This window comes from Sceloporus occidentalis, unplaced genomic scaffold, assembly GCF_023333645.1.
Source record: "Sceloporus occidentalis isolate IW3139 unplaced genomic scaffold, rSceOcc1.0.p SCAF_6, whole genome shotgun sequence".
Taxonomy (NCBI): Eukaryota; Metazoa; Chordata; class Lepidosauria; order Squamata; family Phrynosomatidae; genus Sceloporus; species Sceloporus occidentalis.
In genome coordinates this window covers 46,877,398-46,900,801 of record NW_028316986.1, presented here as the reverse complement: position 1 = coordinate 46,900,801, position 23,404 = coordinate 46,877,398, and the positions used below count along the sequence as shown (strand labels likewise).

Sequence of the window (23,404 nt, the reverse complement as noted above, 5' to 3'; positions counted from 1 at the left end):
GCTAATGTGAAGGGAAGACAATATTCAGCACCTCATGTCTTCAACTACCTGTATGACAAGGATGTAGAGTAGCACTGAGCTGAGATGGTATTTATATCCTGGTTTTACTGTACTACATAGTGAAAGAGAGTGCTAGACTAAGCAGAAGCAAACTTTTACTGAGAATTCCAAGATATAGCTGTGTTAGTGTGTAGAATAGGTAGGTAGAGAGATCTTGTAGGACCTTTGAGACTAATAGTAGTAATATGGGGGGTTTTGATTGGGTACTTTTTGTATTTTGTACTTGCTGTACACCGCCATGATCGCAGGAATGGTGGTATATAAATGGAATAAATAATAATAATAATAATAATAATAATAATAATAATAATAACTAAAGAAAAAAGTTGGCAGCATGAGTTTTCATAGACTTAAGACTCATGCTGCCAACTTCTTTCTTTAGTTAGTCTCAAAGGTGCTACAAGATCTCTCTATATACTGATTTTACTGAGAAATTTAGTAATTCTCCTGTTCTAATGAAAAGAACAGGCAAATATTATATATCTTACAGACAGCTTGGTTCCCATATTGAAGTTGACCTGTTTCTAGTTTTCACCACCCTGTTTGTCATCCCCTTATCCCACACTGCTGTTTCCTTTTGTATCAGTGACACAACCTGACAGCTCTTCCAGATTTTTCTGATGTTGGTTTCCTCTTTCCCTGGCTGGCTTACAACATTTTGCAATATTTTTTTCTGTCAATTTGTATGTCATTCTGAGACACTATTTTACCAGCTTCCTCTCAACAATATTATTTATAATAACAAGATTATTGTGACGTTTTCTATTTCTGGTTGTTCAAAGTAGATTCACATGAGCAAGTATCAGTGAAGACCTAATTCAGTGTGGATTCCAGTTGACTATGACAAAGCAGTTCTCTGGTTTGTTCATCTGTATGGGCAAATGTGTTTTGCACTTCTCATGGAGTTACCAGATATTTCTTCACATGAAAAATAAATCTAAATGTGTAGGATAGTCAGATGACATCTTTGTTTTACTAGTATAACATGGATTGAATTCAGCAATATCATTGGGTACCCTAAGGTTTTGATACAACATTCATTCTTAGCCTATATCCTAAAGATGATGTTCTATATTGTTACAAATAAGGATTTTTTAAAGACAAGCATTAAAAATATTAGTTTATATTTACTATAATTTATATATAGTATTTTAAGTTGCTTAAACTTTCCAATATTTGAGATTGTCAGGCTATGGGATATTTTTCCACTGAATTTTAAATTACAATGCTTCACTACAGTGACCATCCAGTATTTAGTAACCAAAGTTTTTAACTATAAAATAATATTTTGAGCTTTCAGTTTAATTAATTTTAAAGCTCTTGAGAGAGATTATTACAACTGAATAGCTTGTCACTGTCAATTAATCCTACAGCCTTAGAGCTTGCATAGCAACTTACACATGCAAGTTGTTGCATCACCAGCTTTGTTGAATAACCCAGGGCAAACTGTTCTCTGTAATAAAGGTTATTACAAAGAAAGCACTGAAACATGCAGTTCATTTCCTAAGTGATGTTGGCTTTCATTTCTAAGATGTGCATTTTAACATGAAATGTTTAATATCACATGAAGTATTTCAACATATATGGGAGAAAACATATATTTTCTGTTTTCTGTTATTTATGGAAATGTTGGAAGAAGACAGATTTTAAAGTACAGAAAAGTAAAATACAGTGGACCCTTATTATATGCTGGGGTTTGGTTCCAAGATCCCCCATGGATAACAAAATCTGTGGATGCTCAAGTCTCATTAAATATAATGACATAGCAAAATGGTGCCCCTTATAAAAATTGAAAAATCAAGGTTTGATATTTGAAATTTATACTTTTTTAAAACATTTTCAAACCGTGGATGCTTGAATCTGTGTATAAGAAGGGCTGACTGTACATGTGATATATACAGTTTGATGCACTAATTATGTGTCATAACAAGACTGAAGTCTTCATCTGAGCTTTCCTTGTTTTATTAAGTTTATTGTGAAAATAAAGGTAATATTCTAAGGAAGAATTTCTAAAAATATATATTATTTTATATTTAAATGCCAATTATAATGTTCTGTATTTGTTTACGAAACATGTAGTATATGCAAATAGCTATCACAAATGTTTGCAGTAACTGAAATGTGCTAAAATCCGACAGTGGGCAAAATACAACTTCTGAGCAGATTTTGATTCAGAAAGCCAGTGTGATGGTTATTGAAGGTAAGAATTTTCCATAGAGGTCTTGTGAAGATGGGTTGAAATGATACTAATTATATAATTAGTATCGTGATGGACATATATTTCATCGATTGCTGTTATTTTATCTGCTCAGAAATGGAAAGCACTTTAACAATCTCATTTAAAGACTTATTTTCACCTTCTCCATGTGACACAGCTAAAAAAAAGTAACAAGTGGTATTTAATACATTTATGCAGAAGCTATTTAGATGGCTATCACTATATTGTGACTGCATAATACCCATATATGATTTTTTTATTTTACATTTCCTCAGGAAAGGAATTTAATAGTATATTTTGTAGATCAGTTATTTGAACTATTTATTATTTAACTGTTATTTGACTGTTTCCAGAACAGTTATTTCAGAGGTTTAAAATGATTAAAGATGGTTCCTTAGCTATGTTTGAGAAGAGGAAGAGCAAGGAAACATCAGATCCATTGCATGGAGAAGATAATAAAATGTTGGTGGTTGACAGAAAAAAATGAACAAATTGATACCTACTTTGTGTTCAAACTGTTGGAAATAGAATAAATGTTAGAGTTGGAGGAATGCATCCCAAGATAAGTAAATTGATAGCATGGGAATACCTAGCTATCTTAAATTTATTCAGACTTCTTTCCCGTTAGCCAGATCAGTGCAGTGTTCAGCCATGCTGATTTAATTCCAGTATGTACTAGCAGAAATATAGTACCCAGGGAACAAGGAAAGTAATGGTACCATTCTATTCTTCACGTGGAGCATTCTATCCAGTTTCAGAAAGATACTAATAAGTTAGAAAGTATCATTGGCCTGGTACAGATGGGCCCAAAAGGGCGGGCTGGGACCACCTTTCGTTGCTGCACTACTCCATTTGGACACAGCGCAGCAGCAATGTTATCACTACACATGCTATCTATACGGTGCTGTGCAGCGATGACGCCCTAGTCATGTGCTAAGGCTGCAGGGCGTGTGGGCACTCCGCCCCGAGGCAACCCTAGCACGTGACGAGGGTGTCATTCAGTGCCCATCTGTACTGGGCCATAAAGAAGACATGAGTTTGGAAATCATGTTCTGTGAGGAATAGCAGGATTTTTTACAGGGGGTGGAATGGCTGGAGAAAGGAAGTCTGAGAGTGATAAGATAACTATCTTCAGATATTGGAACAGTTATCACATGGAAGATGGAGTAAGCTTGTTTTCTTTTGCTCCAGATAATAGGACTGAAATCACTTGATTAAAATTAAAAGACCAGAGAATTAAACTTTAGGAAGAATTGTTGATAGTAAGAGTAGTTCATCAGTGAGATGAACTTTCCTTCTTTGAAAGTATTTAAATAGATTGTAAGGCCTAAAGCAGTGGTTTTGTGAATTGGCAGGGGAAATCAGCTCTACAATTTTCATGATTCTACAAATGAACAGCAAAGTTGCATTCAGATCAGAGCTTCTTCTTATAGACATTTGGGGAATCAACTATTTGGGATCTGATCCTAACCAATAGGGAAATCATCATCATCATTAAGGTGAAGAACAGCAACAGACCAACAAATATATGTCAGTTAAGGACACAACATCAGTTAAAACATATACCAATTTAAAAGAACAGTCAACATCTAAAATACATCATTTAAAATTTACTGTTTTAAAAATGATCTGGATAGGCCTACTGGAAGAGATTAGCCTTCAATGCAGTTTTAACTTCAGACAGTGTATTGAATTGTTGAATCTTTCCCAGCAGTCTATGGGTGGCTGAAGGAAAATCTTCTGGCTGACAGTCACAAACCTAGTCCTGACTGACTGGAGCATCTGCCAGAGGACCTGAGTGTATGGGCGAATTATATGGGAGGAGGCGATCCTTTAGGTAACCTGACCCAGACCATGTAATAACCTACAATTTGTACCTTTCCTGAAAACTGACTGGCAGCCAGTGGAGTGATTTTAATATTGGGGTGATATGATCACTCCTGGATGTTAATAATAAATAATAATAAATAATAAATGTTTTATTTGTATACCGCCCTTCCATAAGATCAGGGCGGTTTACAGCATTTAAAAATACACAAAATTCAATTAAAAACCATATCAAAAATTACATAAATCACACTACAACATAAAACAAAGAACAAAACAACAACAACAACAAAAGCCCCCGGGTTAGCCAAACCATTGCCTGTGCGGCCTGTGCGGCGGGGGGGGCTATAGGGACTTAATCGGGGAATGCTATTTGAAACAGGTAGGTCTTCAAATCCCGTTTGAATTGGGCCAGGGAGGTAACTGAGCGGAGCTCTATGGGCAGCGTATTCCAAAGGGCCGGGGCGGCGATGGAAAAGGACCTCCTAGAGGTGGAGGATAACCTCGCCCCGGGAACCCTAAGGAGTTGCTGCCCAGATGTCCTGAGGGTGCGAGGCGGAATGTACAGGGAGAGGCGGTCCTTCAGGTATCCTGGGCCCAAGCCATTTAGGACTTTATAGGTCATCACCAGCACCTTGTATTGCGCCCAGAAGCAAATGGGCAGCCAATGGAGGTTTTTTAAAACCGGTGTTATATGGCTGGCCCTGGACGTGCCAGTGACCAGCCTAGCTGCCATGTTCTGCACCATTTGAAGCTTCCGGGTTTGGTATAAGGGCTGTCCCATGTAGAGTCCATTGCAGAAATCCAGTCTCGAGGTTACCAGGGCATGTACCACAGTTTCAAGGTCCCTCTGGGCCAGGTATGGGCGCAGCTGGCGAATAAGCCGAAGCTGATAGCAGGTGCTCTTGACCGTCGCATTCACCTGAGCAGTCAGGCGAAGGGACGAGTCAAGAAGCACCCCCAGACTGCGCACGGAGTCCTTCACAGAGAGCGTGACCCCGTTCAGGACAGGTGGAACCACCGTCATTCCTGGACCAGGGGAACCTATCACGAGTACCTCCGTTTTCTCTGGATTCAGCTTGAGTCGGTTTTCCCTCATCCAGCCCATTACTTACTCCAGACAGGCCACGAGAGGAGAGACGCCATCCTCAGTCACTGCATCAGTCGGAGACATAGAGAAGATTATTTGGGTGTCATCAGCGTACTGATAACCCCGCGCCCCATGTCTCCGGATGATCTCTCCCAGCGGTTTCATGTAAATGTTAAATAGCGTGGGAGACAGAATGGCTCCTTGAGGGACCCCAGTTTTAAGGGCCCTCTCATCGGAGCACACGTCTCCCAGCTGCACCATCTGGGACCTCCCGGAGAGGTAGGACCGGAACCACTGGAGCGCAGTGCCCCCGATTCCCACCTCTGCCAGGCGCCCCAGAAGGATACCATGGTCTATGGTATCGAAAGCCGCTGAGATGTCCAAGAGCACCAACAGGGACACGCTTCCCCTGTCGATGCCCAGACGGAGATCATCGACCACGGCGACCATGGCTGTCTCAACCCCGTAACCCGCCCAAAAGCCAGTTTGAAATGGGTCCAGATAATCCGTTTCATCCAAGACCCCCTGAAGCTGGATTGCAACCGCCCTCTCGATCACCTTCCCCAAAAATGGCAGCAGTGAAACTGGCCGATAATTATTATACACCAGGGGGTCGAGGGAGGGCTTTTTTAATAAAGGTCTTACTAGGGCCAATTTAAGAACAGATGGAAATTGCCCTTCCCTCAGAGATGTATTAATTATCCGGCGTAACAATGAAGTTACAGCCGGTCCCCCCTGGGCTGCTAGCCACGAGGGACAGGGATCGAGAGAGCAGGTTGTCTTCCGAACACTTCCAAGGATCTTGTCCACATCCTCGGTACTAACCAACTCAAACCGATCCAGCTTAACTAAGTCCACGGAGGCCCTGGACGCCTCTACGCTAGGTTCTGCCTGAATGTCGGCGTTAAGACCTTCGCTTATCCGAGAAATTTTATCCACGAAAAAGTCGTTAAATAAGTCACAGCAGGCCTTAGAAGGTTCAAGGATCTGGTTCAGGGCAGGAGGGAGCTGAGTGAGCTCCCTGACTACCCTGAACAACTCTGCTGGACGCGACTCCGCGGACGCGATACGAGCACCATAGAATGAATTCTTTGCTGCTCGTATCGCCTCTCCGTAGTCCTCTAACCGTTGGGCTAGGAGAGTCTTGTCGTCTAAGCAAAGGTGTTTCCACCAACGGTACTCTAGCCGTCGCAGCTCCCGCTTCCTTGCCCGGAGATCTTCCGTATACCAGGGCTTGCGTTTGGAAGCGGGTCTGAGAGGGCGCTTGGGAGCGATACTGTGTATAGCCCTCGAGAGACCGGTATTCCAGATACCAGTCAGGGCATCAACAGAATCGCCGTCGCTTCCAACCATGTGTCCCTCTAGGGCTGCCTGGAACTGGTCAGGTTCCATTAGCCTTCGAGGGTGGACCATCCTAATAGGTCCACCACCCCCGGGAGGGATCTGGGTAGAGACCTTGATTTTCACCTCAACCAGGAAATGATCCGTCCATGGCAAGGGGGAAATATCAGATATTTCCACCCACGGATTTTCCGCATCCGAACAGAAGACCAAATCGAGAGTATTACCCACACAATGCGTAGGACCCTGAATTAGCTGGGACAGGCCCATGGCAGCCATGGTATCCATGAATTTGCGAGCCGCACCGGGTAGAACGTAGCTGGCCGTGAGGGAGATGTTGAAGTCGCCCAGGACAAGTAGCCTGGGCGTCTCCAGCATCAGTTCAGTGACCAGCTGTGTCAGCTCGTTAAGGGAGTCCGTTAGCGCACGGGGTGGCCGATACACCAACAGAATCCCTAGACTGTCCCTAGCTTTAAGGGTCAGGTAAATACACTCGATATAGGACGTCTGTCTGATGTGGTTCCTAGTGAGGGACACGGTGTTCCTATGTATCAAGGCCACACCCCCCCCCCCCGCCCACCTAACCTGGGCTGGTCCTTCACCGAGAACCCCAGCCCATGCATCCCCCGCGTCCATGACCTCCCCCCACCCACCCTACACCAACAAATAAGGGGCAGAGGTTAGCCACTGCAGGCATCCTCTGCCCAAGCTAACCCACAACCTCCCTAGCCCCGTAAAAACTGCGCAGCTGCGCAATTGTGGAGTCCCGCTGCGGTGCTCCTTCAGTCCGTGGGCGGCACTCCCGGGGCGGTGCGCAGATGCGCACCTCCGACACCCCGGGAGGAGGCCGCCCGGCAGAAGCGCGACTTGGCTGCGGAGTCCGGCAAGGAGGCAAAGGGGGCGTGGTGGGGAGGTCCGGCGTCCGGCTTATGAGCTCGCCGCTCTCACCTGGCGAGCTCCCACTCCCTGCCTTCCCCCCAGGAGTCTTAAAGGGCCTTCTCCCCGGCTGCCGCCGAGGCCAAAGCAGCCTAAAAACAAAGAGTCCCGCTGCGGTGCTCCTTCAGTCCGTGGGCAGCACTCCCGGGGCGGTGCGCAGATGTGCACCTCCGACACCCCGGGAGGAGGCCGCCCAGCAGAAGCGCGGCTTGGCTGCGGAGTCCGGCGAGGAGGCAAAGGGAGCGTGGCGGGGAGGTCCGGCGTCCGGCTTATGAGCTCGCCGCTCTCACCTGGCGAGCTCCCACTCCCTGCCTTCCCCCCAGGAGTCTTAAAGGGCCCTCTCCCCGACTGCCGCCGAGGCCAAAGCAGCCTAAAAACAAAGAGTCCCGCTGCGGTGCTCTTTCAGTCCGTGGGCGGCACTCCCGGGGCGGTGCGCAGATGCGCACCTCCGACACCCCGGGAGGAGGCCGCCCGGCAGAAGCGCGGCTTGGCTGCAGAGTCCGGCAAGGAGGCAAAGGGGGCGTCAGTAAGTAATCTGGCTGCCATGTTTTGAACTATCTGATGTTTCTGGATTTGATACAGAGGTAGCTGAATGTACAACACATTGCAGAAATCTAGCCTGGAAGTTATCAGCATGTGTACTACCATCCTTAGGTTCTCCAGCTCCAGGAAGGGATGCAGCTGGCATAACAGCTGAAGCTGATAGTAAGCACTCCTGGCCGTCCCATCTATCTGTCACGCTAACAACAACTTCCCACAGAGCGTATACAGCCATAGCCCCCAAGTTATGGGACAACTTGCCGGAAGAGATCCGTCTTATTACCACCTCAGATGCCTTCAAGAAAGCACTTAAGATGGATCTCTTCCGGCGGGCTTACCCACCCAACCTCTTATAAAGAACTTAATGAAAACCCCCACTTCTGATCACAGTTGTGCATTTTATATTATGTTTTTGTGAATGAATGACTTTTATTTACGGCACATAGCCAGCTCATACAAACAGCAAAAATTAGCAATCACAGATAGTTCAAGACAATACAATAATACAAATAATGGATGGCCTCCTAATGTATTATATTCCATCAAAATACATATATGTTCATAGCTTAGACAACTAGATCCTAAATGTTCCATTATGTAATTAAGTTGGGAAAGTTGACGATATATTTAAAATATAACTTTAACATATTTGTTTATAAGCATAATCCTTTAATAACCATCTCCCACACCATTGTCATCCTAGGGAGGATGATCAGTTTAACAAGGGTATAAAACATTTCCTGTATAATATAGATAGGATGTTAATGATTGTATCTCAATCATCACGTAAAAACTAAAACTACTTCACGTGATGCCAGGGAACAGACCAAATATAATACAGACAATGTATTATCCAGTCAACAAGTGAAATCAAATTAGCTATGCTGTAGGGTTTGATTATAAAAACCAAACTTAGATATTAATCTAAATTCCCTCAGGGAATTTTTGCATCTGTTTTTTAAAAAAATTGCAGGAACTAATCACAGTTGAACAGAATCTGATTTTGTCACCTGTTCCTTGCAATCAGAAAGGAGGAAATCTATATAAAATTTCTCCTGCCTACCTGGAAGATGCTGGATAAGAGGAGAAATAAACAGAGCTCAAGATTCTTTATAGAGAGGGCAGTACAAAAGAATATGACTGATGGATTCCACTACCTCTGTGCCGCATGGGCAGAACCGGCATGAATAGGGTACCTTTTTATATCTTCCTTCAAGCACAGCTGAGGGGAATATATTCAGTCTTGTGAGCATGAGGGCCCTTCTCAACTTGGGGGCACTCAATTTGTCCAAATATTTAGCATGTGTAAAAGTTCTTCCAACTTCCCCAATAGTTGAGTATAAGGGTGATTGACTTACGTGAGTTTGCAAAACAATGTCATTAATACGCTGGGTTATAAGTGTTTTTGCTTTGTTGTACCCTAATGCTGTTACTTATGTGGTCGAAAGCCCAATTGATGAATGTTTTATAGTTAGAGACTTTTTCCAATTTGAAACAAAAGTATCAGCTAATGTTAATGGGGCCAAGCCAAACGGGTTGAAGAACATTTTTAACCATAGATTAAATTTGCGGATCCAGATATGGGCTTCAATTGACAATAGACCAGTTTCCAACCTGAGAGTAGCATTAGAAACACAGTTGGGGGTTCCGAGAATCCTCCTCAAGAACTTAGTTTGAACCACCTCATAAGGAGTTGTCTTATCAGAAGCACAAACTTTTGTCCCATATAAGAGGAATGCAATTGTGCATTTTATATATTTTTATTGTGTTGAATTGAATTTTTAGGTGACTTACTGTTTTATTATATGTAAATTAGATGTTACTGTTCTTTTATGGTTATTTTATGGCTGTAATCCCATCTCGATCCATTGGGAGAGATGGGAAAATACAAATAAAATTTATTATTATTATTATTATTATTATTATTATTATTATTATTATTATTATCTGAGCTGTCATTTGGTGTAACGGTTCCAGATGCACCCCTAAGCTTCAAATACACTCTTTCACAGGGACTGTAACCCCATCCAAAACTGGTTAATACATCTCCAAACCCAGGTTAGGACCTTTGACAGCAAGCAACTCTGTCTTGTCTGAATTCAGTTTCAATTTGTTTTACTTCTTCCCGTCTATAATCTCATCCAGGCATTCATACAGAGGAAACACACTGTCCTTAGCTAAAGCTGTATTTGAAGGCATGAAGAAATATATTTGGGTGTCATCAACATACTAATAGCATCTGGCCCCTTGTCTTTTGATGAACTCTCCCAGCAATTTCATGTAGATGTTGAACAGGATAGGATGGCACCTTGTGGTATGCCATATAACAGCTCCTTTTTTGAGGAGCAGCTGTCTGTAACCACCATCGTCTGGAACCTGCCCAAGAAATAGAACCGGACCCACTGAAGCACAATGCTTCCAATTCCCAGATCCCCCAAGCATTCCAGAAGGATACCATAGTTGATGGTATCAAATGCCACTGAGAGGTCCAAAAGCACCAGCAGGGACACTTTGCCCCATCAATGTTCAAGAGAAAATAATTCTCTCCTGAAAATTGATGGGGGAGAGTATCCCTGCTGGTGCTTTTGGACCTCTCAGTAGCATTTGATACCATCAACCATGCTCTGAAACCGGTTTCAAATTGGACAAGATAATTTGTATCATCCATGAATCCCTGAAGTTGTAACCATTCAACAGAATGGAAGTAGTGAGAAGCTTTGGTGTGAGTGAACAGGTTCTCCTGGATTTGCAATACAGAGGAGGGAAGAAGCCAAAGGTACATAGACATGCACTCTGGACTATGGTCAGATATGCTTGAAGGGAAGAGAGTTCATGACAGATGAGAACTTCTTACATAAGATATTGAAGGTCGTATTGCAGAAAACATGTAAAGAAGTGGACATATAAAGAACTTTCATCTGAAACCGATGAATAGAAGTGGAAGAAGGTGCAATCACCAATTACAAATGAATAGTTAGCATTTGTAGGGAGGAAGCTCAAAAAGCTAAAGTTGAGAATGAGCTCAGTCTTGTTAGAGAAGTTCAAAATAATAAAAATAATAAGAAAGGGGATTTGGGCTATGTTTGGAGCAAGGGAAAGAACAAAGAAATAATAAAGCAACTGCATGAAGAAAATTGTGAGATTCTTACAGATGACAGAGAGAAGGCAGAACTATTGACACTTTCTTTGCCCCTTTAGGGGCAATACAGACTGGCATTTTTTGCCAGCCTCTGGGTGGAGCCACAGTGCAGCATCCACACGCTGGATGCAGTGACTCCCCTCAACACATCAAGACATCACACACTCTTCTGCATGTCGTGCAACATCCATGGTGTGACTCCAGCCAAAGCCGTGCCGCAGTGGCTATGGCACCCATTGGAGAGCAGCCATATTGAGGCTGCAGTGTGAGGTTGCTGCGGCCCTGATCAGGCCAAGGAAAAGGTGGCTACCTGCCAACGATCTGTACAGCGCCATATTCTCCCAAAAGGAAAAGAGTGCTATAACTGGTGAAAGTAGAACATATGATGCTATAAGGAGACTTCTGTCCAGAACAAGTAAAGAGATAGTATTGTATAGGAATACCTAGCTACTCTAAATGGATTCATGTCTCCAGGGCTTAATGAATTGTACCTAAGAGCACTAAAGGAGCCTGCAGATATTAACTCAAAGCCACTATCAGGCTATGAGAATCCTTGGAAGATGAGAGGTTCCAGCAGGACGAAGGAGAATTTTCCCCACATTTTCAAAAAGAGTTAAAATAATCCAGGTTCTGAGCCACTACCAACCAGTCAGCTTGACATCAGTGCTTGTGAAAGATTCTAAAACCCATCATTAAATAGTCATTCTATGAGTACTTAAAAGGAAATGCTATGATTATTAAGAGCCAACATGAGTTTCTCAAAAACAAGCTATGCCAGTCTAATTTTTATCTCATGAGAGTTCCAAGCTTGGTAGATCAATGAAATGCTGTGGATGTAATGTATCTTAATTTCAGTAAGGCTTTTCACAAGATTCCCCATGACATTCTTGTAGGCAAGATTGTAAAATGTGGGCTATGCAATGCTATTGTTAGGCAGATTTGTAACTTGTTTATGGACCAAACCCAAAGAGTACTCACCAATGGTTTCTCTTCATCCTTGAGAAGAGTGACTAATGACTTTCAGATAGCAAAAGCTTTTCAACAGTGGAATAGTCTGTATTGGAGGGTAGAGGACTTTCCTTGTTTGGATGTTATTAACCGAAACTGGATGCCCACCTTTTTGTAGTACTTTAGTTGTGTATTCCTGCATGATAGGAGATTGGACTACATGGCCCTTGTGACGCTTTCAGTTCTTTAATTCTGTGATTCAGGTTGTTGCCACAGAAGAGAACAGAGCATTGGGATTGATTGTTCTGTGCATAAAAGAGGTAAGATAGTTTTATTGGCTTGTGGAAAGAGCCTTCTGAATGAAGAAGAGCTTGAAAGTAACAGAAAGAAAAGATTTTTCTCTAGAATGATAGACCAGTGGTAAACTGCATTACTTTCTTTTAGTGCTGTTTTTCATTTCATTTGTGCATGAGTTCCCCTCCTCTTCCTCCAAGAGCCAAACAACATATTAGAACATTTCCATCTTTCATCATGCTTTGCATAACAGAGATCCATGGACTACTCCAGGTACCCACTGCCTTAATCACCTAGAATCTGTAACCAGAAAGTATATTTTCTGTGTTCAGTTGTTCCCATTTTACTGTATTTTAGATTTTTCTAAGTCACTTTTTTACACACTCAAGGCAGCATGCAACCTTATAGAAATGTACAAAAAATTGAAGGCAATAAACTCTTTCCCCTTTAAAGCACAGCGACAACAAGATGGTGCCGTTTGCTCTATCTGTATAATGTAACAATGTTTTAATTTTGAAGTTGCTTTCTTGTTACCAGTTAAACATAGCCAAACTTCAGCAGTCTTCCACAGCTGCATTTGGACACAGTAAGTCTAAAATATCCTCTTTGTTCCTTAGCAATCTCCTTGGTACTCATCAACATCTAGAGGATGTGCCTTCCCACGGTTATAATACACCAACAATAGAGTTTCATTTCACCACCGACGGACACTGTGTTCTGTTAAAAAATGAAAAACACAAACTTCCATAACTGGTGCTGTGTGTCCTTTGGGGTTACAATGTAGTTTTTTAAATGTCTCACGTTGGCATAATTAGTACTCTGTAGTGAAACATATATTGGTGCCAGTGTAATTACTGTTAGAAGGCGTTGCTATAGAAACTGGTGCAGTAGAAACAAAGCAAAGAACTGGAAACTAGAAGAAACCCTTGAGAACTTTAAAAAAGATAAAGTATCAGCCATTAAGACTAGGAGGCTATCTTGTGTGCAGCAAACTCTGAAGATTCTTGGGAGATGATGAGGTGGAATGTGATTGTTCTTTTGAGTGTGCTTCCAGGTGTCTTGGTCAAGTTAGTTATACTGTCTATTGTGACATAGAAAAAGATTGCAATTTTGGCTACAATTTATAACAAGCTTTTCTTATTTCTTCCTTAGATAGTTACAGCATACATGTTTACTTTTAAAGACACCCTACTCCATTATGTGAGGTTTAGGTGTGCAAATGATTGCAGGTTTCTGAACTGCAGTGTCTCTCCCAGAGTAAGAAAATGTGTTTATTCAGGTACTGTTTAAATGTGAAAATCAAGTATTTAAGTGACACTGAAAGCTCCCTCTTGAAACATCTCTGAAGAGCTCTTTAAATTTGTCAGACTTAGAGAGACTAACTTAAGAAACAGTTGAAACCTTGGCTAAAAATACACAATGTACTGGACAAATGCTTGATCAGCTGGTCAAAAGTTACGAACTAGCTGTAACTCCAACCTGCAGTACAGGACCAGTTTCCCAAAGCCTACACCCCTACTGATGAAACCTAGCATCAAAGAGATGGGTCCATCTTCCTTATAAAAGAAAAAGGCAATAGCAGCTGAGTGCAGCTTACTTTTGGTTCCTGGCCACTGTATTACATGACAATTGTTGACTTTAAATTTCTATGTTCCTCTCTTCACTTTATTGCAAAGTCAGTTTGCACTGCTGCTGATCTGCCCTGCATTAGGGCCAGTTTGAATAAAATGAATTCTTTCTTCACCATACCTCAGCAAACTACACTATCCTTAGATGCCCAAAGAGGCACAGAATTTATTTAAAGTGAAGTTGAAAGCCTGAATTATGATATGAAATAGATGAGCAGGTAAATCATAGTAGGAAGCTTTCAACTCCCATTTAAAATATACAGTCAGATGCAGCTTTCAAGCTGGTCAAAAATCTATTTTTTCTTATTTAAATAAGATTTTAGCCCTAAGGTTCTGGCCTATTTCCAGTCCAGATAATTATATTTGACTGACCTATATTATCCAGTAAGTTCTAATGGAACATTGTTCTTGATTTTTCCTCTTCTCTTTAAGACACTACTGCAGGGAAAAAAATGGCTATTATATTTGAACCAAGAAACTGAAGATAATGTATTTGGATAATATTGATTCTTGGTTATTCTGTCCTTGATTCAATCCTGGAAGAATATTAAATTGTATCAGTCCAATTCAGCTCATGGCATTTCATGAAAGTAGCTAACTAGAGGAAATAACGAGGATTGTAGAATTATTTGCCAGTCAAAAATCCATGTTCTGCCCATTGTTTGAGATAAAGTTCCCTAAGCAAGTAATGCTGAGCCAAAAAGCAACTCTTCAGATGGAAGCATTATGTTAAAAATATGCATTCCCTAATGCTTGTATGATAGTTTTGTGTGATGGCTTTATAAGTAGGACAAAAGACACAGTGGTGTTAATGTGCTACACAATATGTCATATCTGTGAGACAGAATCTTGCAAATTTTCTAAGTGCCAAAGAAGACAGATTCTTTTTGTTTTCCTTCTCTGCATACCTAGAAACTTTGTCCATTTTGTACCTATATATAGGAAAGACCCCTGAATCAGTCTAGAGTCCATTTTGTCAAGCATCTTGTTTCATAAAGTTGCCAGCCAGATGTCTCAAAGAAACCCACTAGCAGATCATTGCCACCTCCTCAGCTTATTCAAGTTTCCCACCAGGGATTCAATCAAAAATGAAAGGAAAAGAAAAGAATTTGGTCAGACACATGTTAGTTTGGTCTGTGGTCTGTAGTTGTGTCCTGATGGATAGTTTCCTACATGTGCAGTGATCATGCTGAAGAATGCAAATCTTCTGGACCATAGCCCATAAAACATTACACTAAGAACAAGCAGACAGGTCTCTCTAGCACTCATTTCTGCCCTCTTAAATGTGAATAATAATATTAGAGTCATAATATTACTAGAAAAACATTGTAATAAGGACCATATTTAATTTAATCTGTCTCTTCTTAAAAATTATATTTATACATCGTTTGATGAAAGCCTGTACATCTTCTCTTTTTAATAAAAAGATAATTTTTAAAAAATTAAATGAATTACATTCAAAACCAGTCACCAAAACCCAATAAGCTTATACAGTCTGCCCTTCATATGCACAGATTTGATCATCCTCAGATGGCAAGCCCACGTAGGGGGGGCGGCAAAGGAGGCGCGGAAGATGAGGAAGAGGTGGTGGCAAGAGCTGGTGGGGATGAGGAGGCAAGAGGCAGTGGCATCAGGGGCGAGGAGGAAGAGGCAGAAGGAGGCAGAGGCAGGAAGAGGAGGCAGCGGTGGGGGCGAGCATGAGGATGAGGAAGGAGACAGTAGGGGGAAGAAAAGGCAGCCTGTTGCTGCCCGCCAGGTGAAAACAGTGAGGCAGGCTTCAGGGGGACCAGGGTGGAGGAGGATGAGGAAGAAAGAGGAGGAGGAAGGAGAAAGAGGGGTAATGACAAGGGGAAGAGGAGGAAAAGCAGTGACCACGGGAGGAAGGAGGAGGAGGAAGAGGAGCAGGGAGAAAGAAGAACCGGCGGAGGGCAGAGGCAGAGGAAAAGGAAGAGGAGTCAGCCCCCTGTGAGGCAAGCTTCAGCGGGGCAGGGGGCAAAGTGCCATTATCCCCAATGGTGGCACAGCCACGAAGACAATGGGACTTGAGCATCCATGGATTTTGGTATCCGTATGGGGATCTTAAACCGATCCCCCCGCAAGTACCGAGGGCCCACTGTAGTTCTTCTCATAGCAACAAATATAACAGTAGGATAATAATCAGGATCAGTCATTTTTGAGAACAAGAGGCATATATTCACAATGTTAAGATTTTGAATAGGTTGATAAATCATAGAGTTGGTCTCTTCCAACTCTATGATTCTGTGATTCTAATACTACAGCAAAAATAATTGTCCTCAAATTATACAGAATTGTATTAAACAGTTTTTATGTTGATAATGTCACTGTATAGGAAATCATGATTTTTCATCTAGTTCTACAGTTTACATGGAATTACAATACAAAAATTAAAAAACAGAATTTTTCAACAGAAAATACTCACCTTTAACAAACATTATTTGAAATAAAGTTGTATAGATTACAAGTTTCACTGGACATCTTTATTGTGAAAAAAAATATACATCTCAGCAGTTGATATGGAGTACCAGTATTTTCATGCACTCTCTATAACTATCTCTTGGCATGCTTTTCTAAATGTTTTATGGCAAATTATTTAATGACACAATTTTACATCATTCACACTCTAGAAAGGTATTCTTCGTATTCATTTAATATGATTTAATGATGGTTAAAGTAATACCATCACACCATGTTGCACAGTAAATAACCATAAAGATGGAAGTCTTCATTTATTTTATTATCTCTCACAAGAATGAAAGTTTTCACAACTTTTCTCCCCAATGGGCAAGATGAGTTTTTTTGTTTGTCACCTGTTTTTGTTTTGCATATTGGGATTTTGTTTTGTTTGTTTGTTTTGCTTTTTTGGAAATTCCTTTGCCCACAAATTGTTTTTTGGATACAATGTATATAACTTTTGTACAAAACAGTATTTTACATAGAATGCAACCAAAAAAACAAACAAACAAAAAAAAAACTGCAAAGAAACCCCCAGAAAAGTTTTTTCACTTTTGTCTAGGGATGAAAAAATTAACATTATTTTCTTGCTGAGGACAAGAAAATTTCCTTACATCCCTAGATAACCACAAGGTATGTGTATTTTGATTACAGAAAACAAAAACAAAAGAAAAAATGCAATTATGCAATGCAGGTAAAAAAAACAGAACTATGCTGCACTACTACAAGCTTAAATAATATACTGTAATACTTAACTCTGTAAGACTCATTTCTGAGCAAAATTGCTTAGAACTGTGCTGCAGGTTCTCTGTCAGTGATTAGTTCGACTTTAGTTTGTTTCAACAAGTGCATGCTATTATTATCAAGTGAAAGATGCCCTTTGTACTTCAGGGGAAGGAGAGCATGACTTCATAGGATAATCTCATCAAGGGTAGAGATTATATAGATAATCCCCAGCATTTCCGTGCTACTGTTCTATGTACCTAGATAAAAACAAACTTGAATTTCTGGACTCCACCCACTAATAGAGATTTGCTGATCTCCTTATATTACAGTATGTATGACTATAGAAGTGAAAGACTCTTGTCACTACAATTTTTTAATGCTCATTTCTTAAAAATCAGGTTATAATTAGAGTTTTTAACGTGATTTTAGAAGCATAGAATAATGCACTATAGCACTAGTACTGCATAGTACATTGGTGTAACATTTTTGCCTATTTACTGGAATACTTTCATTTCTCCTTTCCATTCATAATTACACCTTTGCATTTTGGTAGTTCAGTATACACAAACTTTGTTTTATGCACAAAATTATTAACAATACAGTTACCATCAGATTATGTGTATAAGGTGTATATGAAACATAGTTTTTGTATTTAGACTTGGATTCCATAACCAGGATATCTCATTATGTATATATATGTAAATACAGATATTCCAAAATTGGGGGGGGGGGGGTCCCAAAATACGTAACACTTCTGGTCCTAAGCATTTCAGATAAGCGATACTCGGCCTCTATATATGAATACATGTAAATGTAAAATCACAAGAAACAGTAATAAATAGACACTAGTACAAGCAAAGTAGCAAATTCCTAAGAGTGGCAGCATCAATAATATAAATCAAGCCAAAACAAATCAGCCACTAATAGTATCACCTTGACCCGATTTCTAAAAATGTGCACAAAAAGAGACAAGTATGTCTCCCAAGTCAGCAACTCCCAGAGCTTTAAAGCCATCAACTGTCATGCACAGAACTAAAAATGCAGTTCAAATTTCCCTGGGCAGAGGAAAAGTCAATACTGAAGGAAGATGTGTGTTTTACCCTGCTGTGTTTCCTTCACAATTTGAAGATTTAGTGCTTGACCTCAAACTACTGCATTCTTTTTCTTAAGGCAGGTTGACCTTGTATCCTCCCGAATTAAACACCAGCATAACAAACTGCTGAGCTGGAATTTATGATGAAGGCTTAATCTGATGTAATGTAAAAGGACTACACTACAATTGCTCTTATGTGTTCAATTTCAAGATGTATAGAAACACTGAGTGCAGATCCCTCCCACTCGCCACATACCTTTCTACTGTTAGATTCAATAATATCCTGTTTTGTAGAGAAATCAAATTTCCCAATGTCAAGATTAAAAGTAATTAGTAATAAAAATTATTAGTAATATGTATACGGTTTTTGAAAATGTTGGTTAAGGTTCTGTGTCCTGCTTAGACAGATTTTAACTTCTACCAGCTCTGATATAACTAGCATGTTATTTTTTTTTAAAAAAAAAGGGATAATACATATTAGAAAGTACTTTTTTGTTAATTAATCTCTATGGCATATTTTTTAAGGTTACATACTGTATTTTTTTTAAAAAAAAGTGTAATTGTAGACAATGAAACTTACAAGTAATCTTAAAAGTACTAGGCTACCAACCTTTTTCCATAGCATCAAGCTGAATAGGCTCTTTATGTGTATTTTGAACTGTTAAAAATGTTTCCTTCCTGTTAAGGACTTTTTTGTGTTAATGAAGAATTAGTGAATAAATAGGTAACTGATGTAATGGGAGGATCTTAATCAAATATAACCTGAGGACAAAGGTAAAGTCAAACTGCTCCTGTATCATTATGATCTTACTATGTATTTGCTTTTAACAAAGTTACCATATCTCTTTCTTAGGATTCATAGACACAGGAGATAAGCCCAGTCTATAAAAGGTGGTTGAAAATATGAATAGAGTTATTGTAATAGAAAGAAATGGACTATTAGGTCACCTACATATAGGCAATTATTAACACACTAGAGCCCTATATTCCTCTCTTTTTCTTTGACTTTGGTTTGATCAGAGGCAGGGTGATACTGACTTTCCTATATCTTCCTCCTCTCCCTCCCCCTGTAAAATAGATTCTTTACAAGAAAAGGAGTAAGAATTCAGGATTAATTCCAGCAATGTCAGGATGCACTGCCTCTTGGGCCCTACCTGATATAGATGACTATACGGTTTAGAACTGTTGGCCCAGTAACGCATGACTTTTAGCTTTACTAATTTTCATGGAAAGTGGCCTGAGTCACAACTAAATTGCAAACCCAAAATGCAAACCCAAAATGAATTATTCAAAGTACTTCAGTGGATAGCTAGATGCAAGAGTAGGAAACAGTGGCGCGGTACATACCACCATAAACTGGCGTACCAGCGCCAATGCTAGGGTTAGGGGCCGCGCAGCAACCACACGGTCCATAACCCTAGAAAGTGCAGGCGGTGTCCGCACGTTGCCATTCACTGCTTCCATAACAAGTGCGCCAGTGGCGCACTTATTACGCCACCCCTGTGGCTTAAAAAGAACCTGCTATTCACGGGTTCTTTTTCCTCCAGAGGGAGGCCGTGCGGTTTGGCGGCTGCAGCTTCCCTTTGGAGGAAAGTAGGCCACCGGCAGGTTGCCTTTTTCAGGCAGTCTGTCCCAGGCCTATAGTTCCTAGGCTGAATATCATAAGAGAACCATACAATGCCCTACAATTTTGTAAGTTTGCCTGGGTTTCAGATGCCTAGATACATTACTGTGCTTGCTGCCAACCGACATTAACCTTCTCTAGATACTCTACCATGATTGCATAGTTCTGGATCTTGTTATGATGTTTCTGCTATCGTCAAGAAAATTATTTTGTAGGGAAATTTTTACAGGAATAATGGGTGTGTAGTGGGTTGTGCCTCTGCCACCAGGTAAATAGATTTTAGAGTCCTTATTAGCATCATGATCAAATGTTAAGAGCCATTTAGTATACATAAAGGGTTCATTTTGTGTTAGTAACTTTGTCTGAAGCTGTTTCAGTTAACTTGGCAGTTTAAGGCTCGTAAAAAATAAGACTCTGAACAAATTGTGGAAATTAACTTTCCTCTGTTGTTAACCTGTTGTTTACAGTGTTCCCATTGTGGTAGTGGGAGGCATGCATTGCACACTTGATTGTCTTTGTTTGATTCTGCACTATATAACCCTTGGATGTCCATCCTGGATATCCATCCTGGAGGTTGCGCAACATTCAAGGAACCTCATTTAGCCAGCAGTGAGGAATTGGATGACCAACCAGGGTTAATGTGAGTAGAAGTAGTTGCTTAGGGCCCAATTCTAACATTGGCTATGTCAGTGGACCCGCTCAGCAGAAGGAAAGAGACCTCAAAGGCCTTTCAATGCAACCTGCTGCCATGTAGGAAGACACAGTCAAAGCACCCTTGACAGATGGCCATCCAGCTTCTATTTAAATACCTCCAAAGACTGAGACTCCACCACGCTCCGAGGGAGTGTGTTCCACTATCAAACAGCTCTTACAGTCAGGAAGTTCTTCCTAATGTTGAGTTGGAATCTCTTCTCCTCTAGTTTGCCTCCATTGCCCCATGTCCTATTCTCTGGAGTAGCACAAAACAAGCTTGCTCCAACTCCTTCAAATATTTAAACAGGACTATCATATCACCTCTTAAACACGGCTATCATATCCCCAGGCTGAACGTACCCAGCTCTCTAAGTTGCTCCTCACAGGGCGTGTTTCCAGAACTTTCACCATTTTGGTTGTCCTCCTCTGGACACACTCCAGTTTGTCAACATCCTTTTTGAATTGCAGTGCCCAGAACTAGACAGTACTCCTGGCCAAAGCAGAATAGAGTGGTCCCTCAGTCTAGACACTATACCTCTATTGATGAGGCATAAAATGATATTGGCTTTCTTAACTACTGCATCACACTATTGACTCATGTATAATTTATGGTCTATTAGGAATCCTAGATCCCTTTCACGTGTTAAGTCAGGTTCCTGCCCCCCCCCCCCCCATTCTATATCTGTGCATTTCATTTTTTTTTTCATCCAAAGTGTAATGTGTTACATTTCTCCCCGTTGAAATTAATTTTATTAGTTTTGGCCCAGGTTTCTGATCTATTAAAGTCATTTTGAATTTTGAGCCTCTCCTCAGGGGCATTAGTTATTCCTCCTAATTTGGTGTCATCTCCAGATTTGATAAGCATGCCTTCTATTCTTTTGTCCAATTGATAAATATGTTGAATAGCACTGGGCCCAGGGCAGAACCTTGTGGCACCCTATTGGTCCCTTCTCTCCAAGATGAAGAGGAGCCATTACTGGGTACCCTTTCGATTTGGCTGGTAAACCAATTACAAATCCACCTAATAGTTGTGTTGCCTAGTCCACGTTTTACTAGGTTTTATATTGTGGGGGACCTTGAAGTCTCTTCCAATTCTGTGACTGTGACTCCTAAAATGAACTATTAGAAATTATGTAACTTACAATAGATCTACAGGAAATATTAGCCAAAAAAAGTAATGGAACAAAGTAATCTCATGTCTTCCATTGACACGTTCTTCGTTTTTATTTTTAGCTTAGCAGTAAAACTATATTTTTCTGACCAGATATCACTAGTTAACTGCATTATTTGGGTAAATATGTTAGGTGATAGGACTGATGCATATGAAGTTATTTTTAGAATCTTAATTTATGCTATTCGTATTGTGTGTTTTAAAGTCAATATAGCACTAGATTCCATATTATGGTTTACAGAGCTCATGAACTCAACATCCCTTGAAAAGATGACTAAGCAAGGGGTCTGTTCGCACTTCCAGGAATTTATAGACATGAGTCATCCATCTATTGTCTGTAGACAGAGCAACAAATATCTATGAGTCAACTCTGTTTGGAAATAGTATTTGCAGCATTGTGCATGAATACTGACTCAGTGTTTTAATCTGGCAAACATTTAAAACTTATGCATGGTGTTGCAAAGTTCAGATGTCAGATTCCTACACAGGGCTAATTCATGCAGCCTTTGAGCATGTAGCAGCTGCTCAAAATAATTATACATTCCGGCAGCATTTTGTAGAACTGTTGTTTATTTTAATATATAATCACCAATAAGTTTGAATTCTGTTTTCACTCACTCCATCCCAACTGCCGTAGCCCTGGCTTTAGAAGAAGAGAGGAACAGGTAGTATCTTCTGGACTTAATCCCCTTCTGCACTGCCGTCAACTTTACTTGTGTATTTTGTCATTAAATTATAAGCCTGGAGAGCAGGGAACTGGTTTTTTTCCTGTCCTTCTTCTTGTAAAGTACTTTATATACTGATGGTACTATATAAATAGATGATGATGATGATGATGATGATGATGATGATGATGATATAAAAGCCTTGCTTTTTTATTCTGCCTCTCCTTTGTTTCTCCACTTCAATCTGTTGCTAGATCATATTCTATACTACAAAAATCCTTCTTCGTATCCACTTGGCTAAAACTCAAGTTCATGCTGTGGTTCATTCCTACCTTGCCTGCTACAGTCTTTGCTTTGACCTTCCATTGGACAATTCAGTGTTTTCACTGCCATCCATAACTAATCAAAATCCTTAATTTTATTCAGACTAATTGATGCCTCTCCTAAACTCTCTGCATTGACTCTAGCCCAAGGAGTCAGTTACAGACTCCTTGGTCTTATCACTTACACCACTTTGCCCCATCCTATCTTTATACCCTTACTTCCATTAACCCTTTCAACTCCCCTGCAGTCTAACTGTCTTGTCTTAAACAGTGCTGTCCATTCTGCTTTTCCCTTGAACTGCCTCCTAGAACTTCTACACTGTTCTGCTGCCTCTCATTTCCTTCCAATTCCTCTTTGTTGTTCTTCTGTTAACCACCTATTCCTGACTTCCAGTTGAAACAAAGCCTATGTCAGTCGAACTGCAGCTGCAAACAAGTGTATGTTTTCCTTTCTCTCATGGTGGAAAACAAGCCAAAGAAGCACAACTTAAGAATCCACAGAATACTACCGTATATACTCAACTATAAGTCGAAAAATGTATGCCCCAAAATGAACTTCAAAATCCTGAGTAGACTTATGGAAGGGTCAATGAGTTAATGCTAATATATTTTGTGA

General features: G+C 40.6%; 1 protein-coding gene across 3 annotated transcripts in view; it reads left to right on the top strand.

Annotated features, from left to right (window-relative positions):
- LOC149310706 (BRISC and BRCA1-A complex member 2) overlaps positions 1-23,404 on the top strand; it is a 165,281-nt gene that overhangs the window by 103,857 nt on the left and 38,020 nt on the right. The gene's annotated exons all lie outside the window — the stretch shown is intronic.